The sequence below is a fragment of the Dysidea avara genome, chromosome 2 (genome assembly GCF_963678975.1).
Source record: "Dysidea avara chromosome 2, odDysAvar1.4, whole genome shotgun sequence".
Taxonomy (NCBI): Eukaryota; Metazoa; Porifera; class Demospongiae; order Dictyoceratida; family Dysideidae; genus Dysidea; species Dysidea avara.
The window spans coordinates 41,238,035-41,253,806 of NC_089273.1; the positions used below are offsets into that span (position 1 = coordinate 41,238,035).

The 15,772-nt window shown below is 37.4% G+C and overlaps 1 long non-coding RNA gene across 2 annotated transcripts; it reads left to right on the forward strand.

Annotated features, from left to right (window-relative positions):
• The first annotated feature begins 9 nt into the window (after nucleotides 1-9).
• On the forward strand, nucleotides 10-3,836 carry LOC136247347 (uncharacterized). Of its 2 annotated transcripts, none has more exons than XR_010697417.1 (5): nucleotides 10-115; nucleotides 2,472-2,556; nucleotides 2,881-3,229; nucleotides 3,495-3,698; nucleotides 3,784-3,836. It is a non-coding gene; the product is annotated as an uncharacterized lncRNA (long non-coding RNA). The 2 variants fall into 2 exon arrangements; XR_010697418.1 differs by having other exon boundaries at nucleotides 2,905-3,229.
• The last annotated feature ends 11,936 nt before the right edge of the window (nucleotides 3,837-15,772 follow it).

Sequence of the window (15,772 nt, forward strand, 5' to 3'; positions counted from 1 at the left end):
TCGATTGTGGGTTTACTCACGTGAGTCATATATGGCCTGATGCAGAATTTCACGAAGAGTTGAAGGAAAGCTGTTGCAAAGCGATAGGATCAGAGTTATCGACCATTTTATAAAGGTATGTAAAGGTTTTGCGTGTTTCCTTACCGAAAAGTTATTTTCACGGCTGGTTTTGACTTCACCATTTAGCGTTAGGGTAAAACTCTAGGTATCATTTTGATCCTTGCTACTTCACGAGTAGAATGACATAAATTGCATAACCATAGAATGGACGCTTCGAACGCTACAGTGCTTTGTGCAAAGCATGCGTATTTATTAAGTGTAAATCCAGTTTTCTGGATTATGCGGTATCTACAGTAACCACTTATCTAGTATATATAAGTTATCTACACCATGCAAGATCTACAGTTCATAATAGTAATAAGCTTGCAATAATGTCTGGGAAATGCTTGCTAGATGAAATGGAAGCATTTATAACGGAGAAAATAGAAAAGGAGAGATGGACCCACAAAAGACTTAGTCCGGCTTCACTTACAGCACAGGTTTCCTGGCAAGAGAGAACTGAACGTTTCCTCTTTGGATCGGTTTGCAGCAGTGTTCTTTTTCATTTATTACTGCATTAGCTAGTCAATATACGGTATGGCATGACTAAATCAGTAGCTAGCTAAGCATGCTAGCTATATGGCGCCACTGCCCGCTATATGGCATGCCAGCAACTAGTGCTGGTGTTCTGATCGGCTAATAAAGCTTATAGTTATATACAATCACAGTCGATTTGAGAGAAAACCATCATTACATGAGAAAAATAAAAAGTATGTGTGACCTCAGACTGCATGCGACCACAAAGTAGGCTGCTTTAGCTGAAGTCAGTATTCGAGCCGGGAAGCTTGCAGCAGCTTGCAGCAGTGCAAAGTTATAATGTAACACCATAAAACCATGCATTGTTTATCTCTAAGAGAGGGATCTACAGAGTGAAAACGAGCCCCCTTCACTCCATTTTCTTTGAAGATCGAGATACTCTAATTGAGCAGTCAGTTATACTCTATTCAGGGGCGGCAGATCCAAGGGGAGGGGGAGGCTAAGGGGCTATGCCCCCACCTTTGCTTTATCAACTTGTAGTTGCCCTTATAGCACAGTTTTTGACACAAAGCATGTGATGCTTTTAATATTAGAGGTCATAAGTTATAGCACATTTAGTTATGATATTGCTCTATTTTAAAAAATCATGCTGAAATCACTCATATTTACTTTAGAGAGCCTAATTTCCAAAATTGTCATGAGCATATGACTATGCATTGATGAGCATGATCTCTTAATATCTGCATAATAACCATTCAGCATCACAAAAATCATTTCTCAGTCACCTGTACATGTGTTGTTATGTCTGTAACCAGTTCTGCCCCCCGTTTGGAAAAATCCTATATCCACTCCTGATATTTATTTATTATTACTGTACATGGAAGCACCCAGTGCTGGTTAGCTACAAACATTTACATAGTTACAAAGATTATACATGTAACAAAACAGACATGCACATCACATTATCATTATCAACACACATGGAATGGATATTAGCTATTGAAATAATTAATACAGAATATGTAACTCAGGATGAATTTCTAGACCAGATACTGTAGGTGGTACAAAACTAGCTAAGTGTGAACTTATGCATGCTAGTCTGCAGTACATTGAGCATGGAATATAAATAAACTTATAGCTACCATGATCATGCAAATATTTGGCTGCATACATCTGGCACATACTCGATCAATTGAAGTAAGAACTCAAACTAAGTTGAGTTTTGTACAACAAGGTTTATCAGCAGCCAGCTTGTTTTGTTGTTGCAGACCCTTCCTTCCCATGTGACAAAAATCCTGGAGTTACAAAGCCTTCAGATGAAATAATATATTATTAACAATGAGTCAGTCAGGCATTATTTTTACATAGTTTGAATTAAATCAAGCGGTCAAAGTGAAATTACACACTCAAACTTGTTGATCCTGGTGGCGAGTGCTGTTCAATAGTGACTAGACAGGTATGATTTTTGCTGGTCACACGGAATGATCACATTTCTATTTCTGTTAGCTAAGGCTCACCGAACATTATGACCATGAAGAACATCTAGCTATGTATACAAATATACTTGTTAAATGTGGTTGCACGTATAGCTATCATTGATATGTGTGCCACATGCCTTTTAAACCAAAGTAGGATGCATATGGCAAGGTTTGCAAGTGAGTACATGATGGCGAGAGTAATGTAGACTCTATAAAGACGATCTATTATAAGACTAAAAAAGTCAGATTGAAAAATGTAGGTAGCCATATTGGGACCGACAAACAGCTTTAAATTCTTCCGACCATGAATCTCATTGCCACTTCACTTAATGATTGGATTAATGTATAGATCATAAGATGACATAATGCATTAGTTTATATATACGTATACAGTCAGCTAGTTATTTCATTCTGTAGATTTTGTCTTGAAAGAGACATACACAAGACAAGCAGGCTCACAAAAGCTGAATTAGATAGGATTGTAACCACTGCTGTCAGTGAGGTGAGTTAGCTCTTTCCATTGTGTCAATTTATTTTTTGACATTCATTGACATTAATACATATAAATGTGTTATACATTTAAATATATCATAGTGTGCAAACCCGCAATATGTAGTACTGGAATTAGTTGAATTTAATTTTTAAAATATCATGAGCCTTTACACATGGCAAGGTTGCTCAACAGGTAGTTAGCTAGTACGTACAGTAATATGCAATTGGATAAGTGATAAAGTGATATTATTAATCTTAACATGAAAAAAATACAACAAACAATATTACATTGTTTAGTTTATTTCATTGTTAGCTTATAATTTATTATTATCAGATTTGTCTAACATTTGAAAACCAGGTGGGTCCAGTGCATGGACGTCGAACATTGACTGGGGTATTGGCATCCAAAGGACTCAAAGCTGGAGAGGAGAGAGTAGGGGAGTCTCTGAGGCTTGTTTCGTCTCTGTACTCTCAAGCCCGCAGACACCCTGTTGCTCGAATGACAAACCCTGGAACCTACCAGGCAGATTATTCTGGTCAGAAACTGCACATCGACCAAAACGAGAAGAATGTGGTGTTCGGAGTAATGCACATATGTGCAGTTGATGGATTTAGCCGTAAAATTGTGGCGTTTACTACTATGCCAATCAAAACAACTATACTGTTTACGAGACAGTGTACAGGTATTACATTACGCACTACAAGTATAATATGTGCTATATGTACTGTACATACTACCATCTCATGTATATGTACAAGTGTCTGTTTATTATTGTTTAGACAGTGGATACACATACAGGATAAATAACTTTGATACATTTTAAAGATCGGATAAAATATTAGCATTGATGCAAAATTAAATTTTAATTAACAAGCAGTACATACACACTGTTATGCTATACAGTGTACTTGTTAGCATTGGATAACGTGTTGACTTTTGTATAATAGAATCATGTAGTTGAAAGGATCCGGGTTGAAGTCAATGGAAGGGTAACCTATCCAATTAAGGCCATCCTAATTGAATGCAAGAAAACCACGATTTTAACTTGGAACATGACGATGTCAAATTTTGTGTCTCCTGGTATAGCATCCAAGTTAACCAAGTAGGGATGAAAAAGTTTGTGGCTGCCTGGAATAAGCATCGGATCTGAGGTATATCAACAAAAATTAATGCACAGTGTTTATGCATAACTGTCACTAAATCTTGTAAGTTATATCATCATTTCTTTTTGTACAGGCAGGGGTATTCCAAACGTGCTGATGGCTCAAAACAATCAGACAAAACCTATTGACAACTCCGTGGTCCCAGCAGCCAACAAAGCTGGCAGACAATATGAAGAGAATGGAGGTACTGTTCAGTGAGTTTGGACAAGATCCATTAGCAGAATGGGAGGATTTGGTGACTATTAGGATGGAGACATTTACTGAACAATCGCCAAGCTTTGAAAATATTTTTCACAGCTTAGTGAACAATAACAAAACAATGTTTCGTGATGGACTTTTATGTTTTATTGCTATAACCATGCAGCTTAAAGCACAACTGTAAGAATCTTGTACATGTATGTAACTTTTTTCACTGAATCTAGTTTATCTGCAGTATTATACATGCGTAATTGGTGTAATCTTGTATATCTTTAAAAAATTCCAATAATAGTGGAGTCATCCAGCAGTGGTATTGTGACCAATGTTTGAACAAAGTTGATTGAACATAAAATTTCTACATTTTGGTTTTAAATATTGTGATTCTCAAATGTGACATCATGATACTTTGTTAAATAAGTGATGTAATATGATACATAATATAATAGTCTAATTCAATGTCGGTCCATCAATCTGACTCATTTGATGATCCAGATTCAATGTCAACATCAAAACTGATTCAGATACAGCTTCAGATTTTTAGGCTCGAACTCTGTACTGGTCTAATAGTCATAGTGACAGTAACCCTGTTGGATTGGTGGGACTGGAAGCAAATTTGAGAGGGCACATTTTGTGTGGCTCACTGGTGTCTGACCTGTATGAGATGGCATCTCCTTAAATCAGAATGACACTGCATGTAGACCATAAAGATGGCACGTAAGATATTATGCTTGATAATGATATGATAGCATCAAAAGCAAAAAGGCTAATGGGTCAAAGTTTTATTCTTTTGTCTTTTACACCTGGTAGCACGAGCTAGAATAAGAGAGGATTTTTTTGTGCCAACATAAATGCAGAGGATGATAGTGTACTTAAAGTCATATAAATGATAAGCATGATACATCTATCAAACTATTAAAGGATAGCACTGCCACCTTTACTGTAATCAGGGGGACCTTTAGTTTTTATATACTCTAATCAGGGGTCGAGATATCCATTTTGATGTTATTTTTATATGGATATATGTATATATACTAAAGATGTGTCAACCATCAAGTAGCTAGAATGGTCAATGGTTGTCTGTGTAGACCACCTCACATGCAATGATCGATGGTGATGTGTCAACCATCAAGTAGCTAGAATAGTCAATGGTTGTGTGTGTAGACTGTCTCACATGCAATGATCGACAGTGATGTGTCAACCATCAAGTAGCTAGAATAGTCAGTGGTTGTGTGTGTAGACCACCTCACAGGCAATGATCGATGGTGATGTGTCAACCATCAAGTAGCTAGAATAGTCGGTGGTTGTGTGTGTAGACCACCTCACATGCAATGATCGATGGTGATGTGTCAACCATCAAGTAGCTAGAATAGTCGGTGGTTGTGTGTGTAGACCACCTCACATGCAATGATCGATGGTGATGTGTCAACCATCAAGTAGCTAGAATAGTCAGTGGTTGTGTGTGTAGACCACCTCACATGCAATGATCAATGGTGATGTGTCAACCATCAAGTAGCTAGAATAGTCAGTGGTTGTGTGTGTAGACCACCTCACATGCAATGATCAATGGTGATGTGTCAACCATCAAGTAGCTAGAATAGTCAGTGGTTGTGAGTGTAGACCACCTCACATGCAATGATCGATGGTGATGTGTCAACCATCAAGTGGCTAAAATGGTCAATTGTTGTCTATGTAAAAATCATCTCACAATGCAATGGTTGATTATGAAAAGTCAACCATCAAGTAGCTAGAATAGTCAGTGTTTGTGTGTGTAGACCACCTCACATGCAATGATCGATGGTGATGTGTCAACCACCAAGTAGGTAGAATATACAGTGGCTGCGTGTGTAGACCACCACACAGGCAATGATCGATGGTGATGTGTCAACCATCAAGTAGCTAGAATAGTCAGTGCATGGTTGTGTGTGTAGACCACCTCACATGCAATGATCGATGGTGATGTGTCAACCATCAAGTAGCTAGAATAGTCAATGGTTGTATGTCTAAAAATCATCTCACAATGCAATGGTTGATGATTAAGAGTCAACCATCAAGTAGCTAGAATAGTCAATGGTTGTGTGTGTAGACTACCTCAAATTCAATGATCGATGATGGCGCAACAAAAATTATGATATGGTGATCTATTATAAATGTACAACTACAGTAATCTTGTGTGTCTTAAAAGAATTCTGATAATAGCAGGGTAACAAAACTGCAGTGCAATGTCTAGCTAATGACTTTTGACAGTTTTAAACTGTTTTTGTTTAGTGGCCAAGTCAAGTAGGTCTGGAACACAGCTAAGTTACATTTAATAATAATATCACCTCATTATACTGACCATTTCATGTATATTATCATACATTACTCCTGTATATATATACCATCCCAGCAGGATATTATTGACTTGAGAAGTTGTGGTTGACTATTGTTGTGGTGTAGTGTAGCTACACCGTACACCATGCATATTTATGAGCTATACTGAGCTTTTGGTAAACCACTGAACTGACTTTAGTAGCGTGCATTTTAGTATTATATCAATACAACACTTACAGTGGGGAATAACTACTTTTCCTATATAGAGACATGCACTTCATTTTCGAAAGTGGAAGACAGAGTTACACGTATATATCATAGTAATTCTATGCTGGAAGGTGTCCATCATCATCATCTCAATGTAACAGTCAGTGATAAGCTAGAATGTTTATAATATCAGAGTCACTCTGTTTGTCTAAAACAGTTTTCGGGCCGAAACTTTTTGGCCTTCATAGGCCAAAGGTTGTGGTGGATTAACATAAAAATGTCCAACTAGAGAAACTTTTTGAGAGGTGGTCTTTTTAGCAGGTGGCCACTAAGATAGGTGTCACTTTAGATTCAATCCATGTCATGTATCAGACTTCAAGTAGCTAGAGTAGTAAATGGTGGTGTGTAAACCATCTCACAACAGTCCGTGGTAATGTATCAAACATCAAGTAACCAGGTGGCATGTAAACCTTTGCTATTCCAACTACTTGATGCTTGATGGATCACCATAGACCGTTGTGAGATGGTTTAACACCACTGGACAATTGACCATTCTAGCTACTTGATCTCTGACACTTCACTGACTATTATGAGGTGGTTTACACAACACTATTGACTATTCTAGCTGCTTGATCCTTGAAAGATAACCATGGACTGATGTAAGTGAGATGGTTTACACCCTGTGTGTAAACCATCTCACAACAGTCAATGTGATGTGTCAAACATCAAGTAGCTAGAATTGTAAATGGTGGTATGTAAACCATCTCACAACAGTCAATGAAACTTCTAGTAACTCAAGTAGTATTAATAGCCAATGGTGGTGTGTAACATCCCACCGTTGACCATTCTAGATACTTGATGTATGACGCGTCACATAGCGATCAACTGTTGTGAGATGGTTTACACACCACCGGACCATTGACTATTCTAGTATAGCGGCACAACCAAAAAATTGTGCACTTTTTCATAAAGCCATGAAACTTTCCACATAAATACTACTCCTCAATACATGTATTTTTAGATATAGTGCCATCACTGATTTGACCTTCGGTGACCTTTACTGCCATATTTGTACAGAAAATTGATAATTTTTGTCTTTAACTCCCTGAGGCAGTAATTAACTTGTTAAAACATGGTACCAAACAAAAGATTTTGTTGATAGAAACAACTTGGTTTGATTTGAAGTCAATAGGTGATTTCATTACAAAGTTATAATAATTTTGACTAGTAGCAAAATTAAGTAAATTTACCTGCCGTTGAGGTGTGAATTACCTGTGGGCAGATAATTATGCTTAAATTATAAAATTTTGCAGCTAATAAAAATACTCATAACTTTGTAATGAAATCACCTAGTGACTTCAAATAAAAACCACGTTGTTTCTATCAACAAGATCTTTTGTTTGGTACCATGTTTTAACAAGTTAATTACTGCCTCAGGGAGTTAAAGACAAAAATTATCAATTTTTTGTACAAAGATGGCCGTAAAAGTCACCAAGGGTCAACTCAACGATGGCACTATATCTAAAATTACATGTCATGAGGAGTACTATTTACGTGGAAAGTTTCATGGTTTTATGAAAAAGTGCACAATATTGCCAATTTCGGGGGCTACGCCGCTATACTATTCTAGTTACTTGATGTTTGACACATCATTGACTATTGTGAAATAGTTAACACACCTACATTGACTATTCTAGCTATTCAAGCATCAATATAGACTGTTCTGAGAAGGGTTACACACCACCATTGATTATTAATTACATTTACTTGATATTTGACACATCATTGACTATTGTGAGATGGTTTACACATCACCATTGACTAGTAAAGCTTCTTGATGTTTGATACACCACCTTTGTCTGTTGTAGCTACTGATGTTTGATGGATCACCATTGACTATTATGAGATGGTTTACATGACACTATTGACTAGTATAGCTACTTGATGCTTGATACATCATTGACTATAGCGAGATACCACTTCAAGTGATTGAAGCACCAACACTGAATACTCTATCTATTGTATATGCAGAATATACAGTAATCATGCAGACATCAAGCCAGTAGTCCGATGATTGTTTTCTGCTGCAAATTTTGAATGTACTATGATTGAGAAGTAAGGAAATTAAGAGGCTAATGCAGTGGAAACTATATATAGTCCGTTCTTCGGTGTCAACATATTATACGGTAAGTTTTCATATTATACGGTAAGTTTTCTGCAATGATGTTTTGTCCTAAATAGTACTTCTGCATTGGATTCCTCATGCAGGTTTTTTGGGCAGAACAGTTTAAAATTTAAGTTTAAATTTTACCTATCTGAAAGAAATAAAGTAACTGAGCAATTATTGGTAGTTTCAGTTTTACTGGTGGTGCACACTGTGATGAGCTGCATACTATGTGTTTACTTTCTACTCTTGCTTCTCCAAACCAAGTACAAGTTTGTATACTGGAGTATTAACTAGGTCCCTGAATCACTCTGTGTTAAAATAGTATGATGTGACTTTGTATTTTTTTTGCACTTTTGATCACTGTAGCTTGCATGGAGTCTGTCAACAAGATCAGTGCCTCACCCATGCTTGTGTAGTTTGATTTTACCTGCCTTGTTGCTGTAATGTACACGTATATCTGCATCCAGGCCCGATAGTGTCTTGTGCTTCAGGTAAGTCAGCAGCAGCAGTTAAGATGGAGTGGTATGTCATAAAGATGTGTTTGGTGAGTAGTGGTATGTGTCAGGTGTAGTAAATATAGTAACTGTTCTATCAGGTTTATTTTACTTTATTAAATGAATTATGTAAGGAAAGAGTTTGTGTGTTGAAACTCTAGTCCATTCTTTGGTATGGTATCTATTATTTGATTGTTTTATCCTCAATATGATTTCTTGCATTGGGTCCTTCATACAGGTATATATTTTTGTTGGGAAGTGTTAACAAAATTAATTTAAGTTAAATTGAGCAGTATGAAAATATAACTGACATATTGTGGGTAGTATTAGTTCCAAGGTTAAACCACTGGTGGTGCACACATACCACATGCTTTAAAATTATAATATTATGCGTAATTTCTATATTTGTTTACTTTATCCTCTTGCTTCTCCAGTACAAGTTTGTACACTGGAGTTATCAACAATGCCAGTGAATCACCTTATGTTACAACCTGTTTTTATCACCCTAACAAGATAACTGCTTCACCCATTCTAGTGTAATATTTTTAAATTTAATACATTTCCTTGTTGTAGCAGCATACATTTAGATCGGCATCCAAGGTTGTTAGTGCCTTTTGCTTCAAATAAGCCAAGGAAAAGGGCCATGATGGAGTGGTGTGTCATACAAAAGTAGTTGATGTGTAGTGGCATGTGTCAGTGTGACAGGAAATGTAGTGAACATGTCGATCTAATGGTGACTGTTCTATTAGGTATATTTGAATTTTGTTGCTTTGGTAGGTAGTTGAATTGCTAGGTATAAAAATGTCTTCTTTCAGTTCACAGGACTTCACAGGTGTGCACAACTACTCAATCAAACCAGAGTAGAATACTGCTGCCATCCGTACTAGATTTTAAATAAGGGCAGAGTGGCTTGATTTTGAAAATATGGACAGGGTGTATTTATGATACATAATGTCCTGTAATCATATTTTACACAAAATAAGAATCCTCAATCACTTTCCATACTGATGCCTATAAAATTTATAAGCATCACTGGGTCATATTCCCTCAACTGCACAACATATATATCTATCTACATCAGTGAATAAATTTAGAAATACAAATTATGTTTGTATGCAGTGAGATACAGTGTACATGGTAATCTTACCATAATAATAACACATCTAGTAAACTCTACCAAGCAGATGCCACCTTGACATTAAAGTGACTGGTGCATGAACTTTACCCTGGTGCACCCTACCACCTTAAGTGGTGATTCTAGACCTGGGGGAGATGTGACCGGATTTGTGAAAAGGGGTCTTCCACACACATCTAATTTACCATCTTTGACGATCCATAAAATTGAAATACAACAAGTTATTGACCTGAAATTTGGTCAGTGGTTAGTGCCAACATTACGTAATGGCTAGGGAAAATTTCAGATTTGTGCATCTCTTAAACACAAAGTTATGGCCTTCCAAGTTCATGGAATTGGATGTGTGTGGAAGACCCTTTTTTGTAAATCCGGTCACAATACTGTTGCATATAGATTTAGTATAAATTGGAATTTTGAGGGAGTGGGGGAATGTAAATTAACACTTAGGTTGTTTGACTTTTGCAATTTAAAGGCTTAAAATGGTTTAATTGATAATTGTTAAGAATGCTAAGAACAATGCCTATCTATAGCTAGCTGTACTATAACTTACCCCAATAATTTAAGTAATTCATTGTTCAGCAAGGGAAGGAGGCACATGTCTCTCCAGGCCCACTTCCTTAGAATAGCCTATGCTATATACCAACTCTCAGATTACGGATCAGATCCCAGGGTAGCTCACCCCCTTCCCTCGGTGGGGACTATTCTACGGAACGGAACGGAACGGAACGGAACGGAATGATGGACTAAACCACGGAACGGAACGCTTTCTCAAACTGAAGCTTGCAACTTACCATTGCTGAAACTTCCCTTATAAGTTAGCAGTGGCATCTCCAGTGGGTGGTTAAACATAAGATAAAAAGAATTAACGGATCGATTGTGGGTTTTTGTTGGTTGTCATTAGTAACGAAGTATTATTGTGGGATGAGCTGTATCAGTGATGTTCATCCATACGGAAGGGAACTTTATGTGAGCTGTTTTTCTTATTTAGACTTTACAAAACAGTCTGGGCCGGTCTTTCAAGTCATAAGTCAGTGTATAAATAAAGCAAGCAGGAAGATACTGGTAACAGGAAAGAGCCAGCTGAATTAAAACTTGAAGAATTTTGTGCAGTGTGTGAGGAACAAATATTTTGGCAGACCGCAAGGAGGGTATATTCTGCAAACATCACTGAAGTGTATGCATGGAGTTATTTATATATTAACAGCTGGTGCAGTGGACTAATGCCGCATTCAATAGTGAGCTGATTTTATCTGTTGCACAATTCAAGGATGTGTCTGACTGCTAGCCTTGAATCAGGCTAAATGTCAAAACTCCAAGATTAGCCAAATCTCTATTATAAGCCGCATGTGAAACCATGCCCGTAGCTACCAGGCAAACGTGATTTGGACCAGGATGTGTGTGTAATTTCAATGTATCTAGTCAGACCTGAAATGGAACACTTACATTAATTACATACCACCTAAGAATCCTAGGATTTCTTAAGTGTAACATTTCACATGCTTCGCTTCAAACAAAACAGGTTAAATTTGTTTGTCTATTTTCAAGTGATTCCCAGTCCAGCTGGTCCATGAAATTACAATGGGATCACATGTATTTGTTACAGTGCGGGCTGTCCTGTGTTGGATCTACTCTAGAGTTGAGATTTCAAGGTAGACTCACTGCCAATTTGCTGACACTAGTACTGTTGTAGCATGTTTAAGTGGAGGACAAATGAAATAGTAATGCTAGATTATTTATGTATACAAATTTTTCATAATGAAATTGATATCCCATTTTGATTTGTACTTCCACTTTGCAACATATTCAAGAGCAAGAAGCTACCACACTTAATCTCCAACCACTGTCATTAATTAACCAAGATCTCACTAGTCTGTAATTCACCTTACTGTAGTGATTTTATTGATTCATCTGTATGCTATCTTCATTTCCTTTGAAGTTGTACCAAGAGTTCATAATAAGGTGGGGAGTGTCTAACTTGAATGCATTCACCAAACACCCTGCTTAAAGTAACACCTCGGCCTTATTTCAGAACAAAGGCTTTACCTTCTTCAGCAACTCTAATCAACAGTTTTCTATCCCCCAGTAAAAGTGTTGATTTGATGAAAGGTGAACTTTAAGCAGGGTGTTTGTACAGGCCATACTGAGAGTTAGACACTCTCCCCCATACAAATCAGTATTACGAACTCTTGGTTGTACAGTATAGGTAAACAAAGATAAGTTTCTCTCCCATCTTATTCTAGGATTTCTATTGACAAGGAAAATTCAATTATTTGTATACAGGCTCAAAATTGAGAAAATATAAAGAAAGTGAATTAATATTATACAGTCAGTTTGCTTTTGGATATTTAATGTCTCCAACCACAACAAAAATTCGATGAATCCATGCATCTCATCACTGGTCGTCTGAACATTCTGAAAGTGATACCTCACTCAATCAACCATATATTCTGTTTATTAGACTGAATAAAGTCATGATTACCTAAACAATCACTTAATTAATGTATTATAATTATCCTATTCCATTTTCCTGGAGGTTCCACTGATAAAATGCAATTTCAGCAATGATAGCAGCTAGCCAAGCTGCAAGTTGATTCAGAAAGCACTCCATTCTGTAAAATAGACCCCATCCAGAATTCAACTCAGTACTCAGGCTGAGATATCTGACAATAGTCCACTACTCTGTTAATGAATCATTGATGTTCACACAATATAGCCTCCTTGAGGTATCTGAATGTTTGCTCCTCACACACTGCACAAAATTCCTTTAGATTCTACTTAGACTGAGTTGATTCAGCTTGTCACCATACTTGTTTCCTTTGTAGTGTAGCTATACACATACTGATTTATGCCGATTAGAAAGGCTGGGCCTCAGACTGTACATTCTAAAGTCAAGTAAGTAAAATAACTCACATACTAGTAAAAAAAAGTCATGCATTAAGTTCCCTACTTGATATATCCGAAGATGAAATCACTGAGTCAGCTATTCCCACAATTAGTACTTCGTTACTAATGACAACCAACAAGAACCCACAATCGATCCTTAAATTCGTTTTATCTTTCTTGGGGTACGTTTGATTACCTGCTGGAAGTGCCACTGATAACTTGTACAGCAATGGTAAGCTGCAAGCTTCAATCTGAGAAAGCATTCCGTTCCGCAGTTTAGTCCATCATTCCGTTCCGTTCCGTTCCGTTCCGTTCCGTAGAATAGTCCCCACCCCTTCCCTCTACCTAGTGCATACACTTATTCTACTCGTGGCATACACTTATTCTACTGAGTCTGTCAGTGAAGCATATAGCTGTAAGGGAAGCCTCAGCCTAGACGGAAGGAAGGGGAGATGCATTCAGTGTGCTTCTTTTAAAGGAGGATAAGCTAATATCGCGACAGTGTGTAGAAACCTTATTGTAACTAAGAGCAGTATAATAACGTTCATGCATAATGGCTTCAATTAATTGGCCAATTAACGCTAGGTGGACACAAAAGCCAGCCAACCAGATATGGTAAAGCTCAACAGTTTCAACTTTGGAAATTGGATTTGGTGAAATCGAATTTCCAAAACTACAAAGCAAAAAACTTTAGCGCTTGGCGCGCGCAGCGCGCCAAGCGCTAAAGTTTTTTGCTTTGTAGGTATAATAATAGGATGATGGAAAGATACCTCTATCTAGCTGCATGTACTCCACCACAATATTATGAAGTGTGGTAGAATAGTATTGTATTAACAACTGTTGTGATGGTTTGCTGTTAATCAAGTTAATCTTCACTTTTGGCAGTTACAACAGATTAGCAAAACATTTCCTTTATTGGCAAGAGAAGTGTTAATTTGATCTTTACTGAATGTATGTGATCAAATGCTTTTACAGCATTTAAACTTTATCCCTAGTTTCAGTGGTAATTTGTATGTACGTAGCTAAGTAGCAAATGTCAATACGTATTTCACCTTCTTATTTTGCCAGTGCGTTACAAAACTACTGACAACTGTCAGGATGACGATGATAACACGATAGGGGGATCTTTCCATCATCCAATTATTACTACATAAAAAGCATTAAACTTTAGCGCTTTGCTCACACAGCGCGCAACGAGCTAAAGTCTTATTGTTTATAGTTTAGGAAGTTGGATTTCGCCAAATCCAATTTCCAAATTTGAGCTTTTAAGCTTAACCATGTCTGGTTTGCTTGACTTTTGTGGCCACCCAGCGTTAATTGCTCCATTAATTGAAGCCATTATACGCATACACCATTACACTGCTCTGAGTGGCTATAAGGTTTCTATACAGCATTGCGATACTACCTTTAGCTAATCCTAAGGGACACATCGTGAATGCCTCTCCCCCTCTACTCACTTTCATACATGGGGCTGGACAGCCTTTGACTAGGTCTAGGTTATGTCAGTGCACGAGGCTTCCCTTCTAGCCCGGGACGACTTGTGAGGCAGCTGCCTCATAAACTTTTGGTTGATTTAGTAAACTGATAAGGCATTCAAAGCTTGCAATAAATTTTAATGAACTGTATGTTATCTAGTTTACTTGATAGAATGCTGAGTATAGACTTTAATGGTAATTCTAGGTAGGTTTCAGAAATTTGACATGCAAGATCGATATACCCTAATAGAGCAGTCAGCGTATTAAAAAATCCTGGCAAAGCCCTTGATATCACTGACTTGGCAGAGCAAGTTCCATGCATGTGGGAAGGGGTTGCCCCCGCGTGATTCACGATCTGAAAAGATGATCTGGAAAGATGTTAAAGTTTCATATACCTTTAAGCTTACTAAATTTCACTGGCTCCCATCCGAGCTACCAACAATGTTACCTTAACAAAATCTTAGCTATTTTTTCTAGTACATAATATTGATCATAGGCACAATCAAAGTATTTTTATGATAATTTACAGCAAAATTTATTCTGTACACTTAAAAATAGGCGTTTGTTCAATCCATGATAAAGCCTTCTACTAAGCTGCACATCCACCACCATAGATTCTGAGGACTTTAAGCCAATACCACCAGTGGTAGAAGGCCGCCACAAACCTGCAAAAAGACAGAAAACATGTTTTACCTACATGCACAGTGGACAACAGTTGTGCAGAAAAACATACAACTTTCTGCATAGTGTGGGGAAACACAGGATTCCAGCCATTAAGAACAGTTACCTCAATAATCTTCTATGTCCCCGGACTCATGGAAAAAGCAAAGTTACCCCACACAATGCACTTTCTTTTAAGCACATCACCAACCTGGTAAAGTTCATACAGAACTATTCAGAACAGAATGCCATTCTGTTGCGTGCCGAATTCCCGGGTACAAGAGGGATGACATAAAGCTGCTACCATCATCTAAAAGCAATAAGGTAAGCAAAACATACTCATATAAGTGGTCACCTTCAGACCAATATTTTAAACAGGCAGTTTATGTACAAATTCCCCATTAGAGAATTTTATTTAGCTGTAATGGTCTTTATAAACAGGTAGACGCTATGACAAATTTCACTGTATAGTGCGTCAGAGAATGCTACTAGTGATGCTAGCCATAAGTTAAGTTTGTCTCCTTCCTCATGAA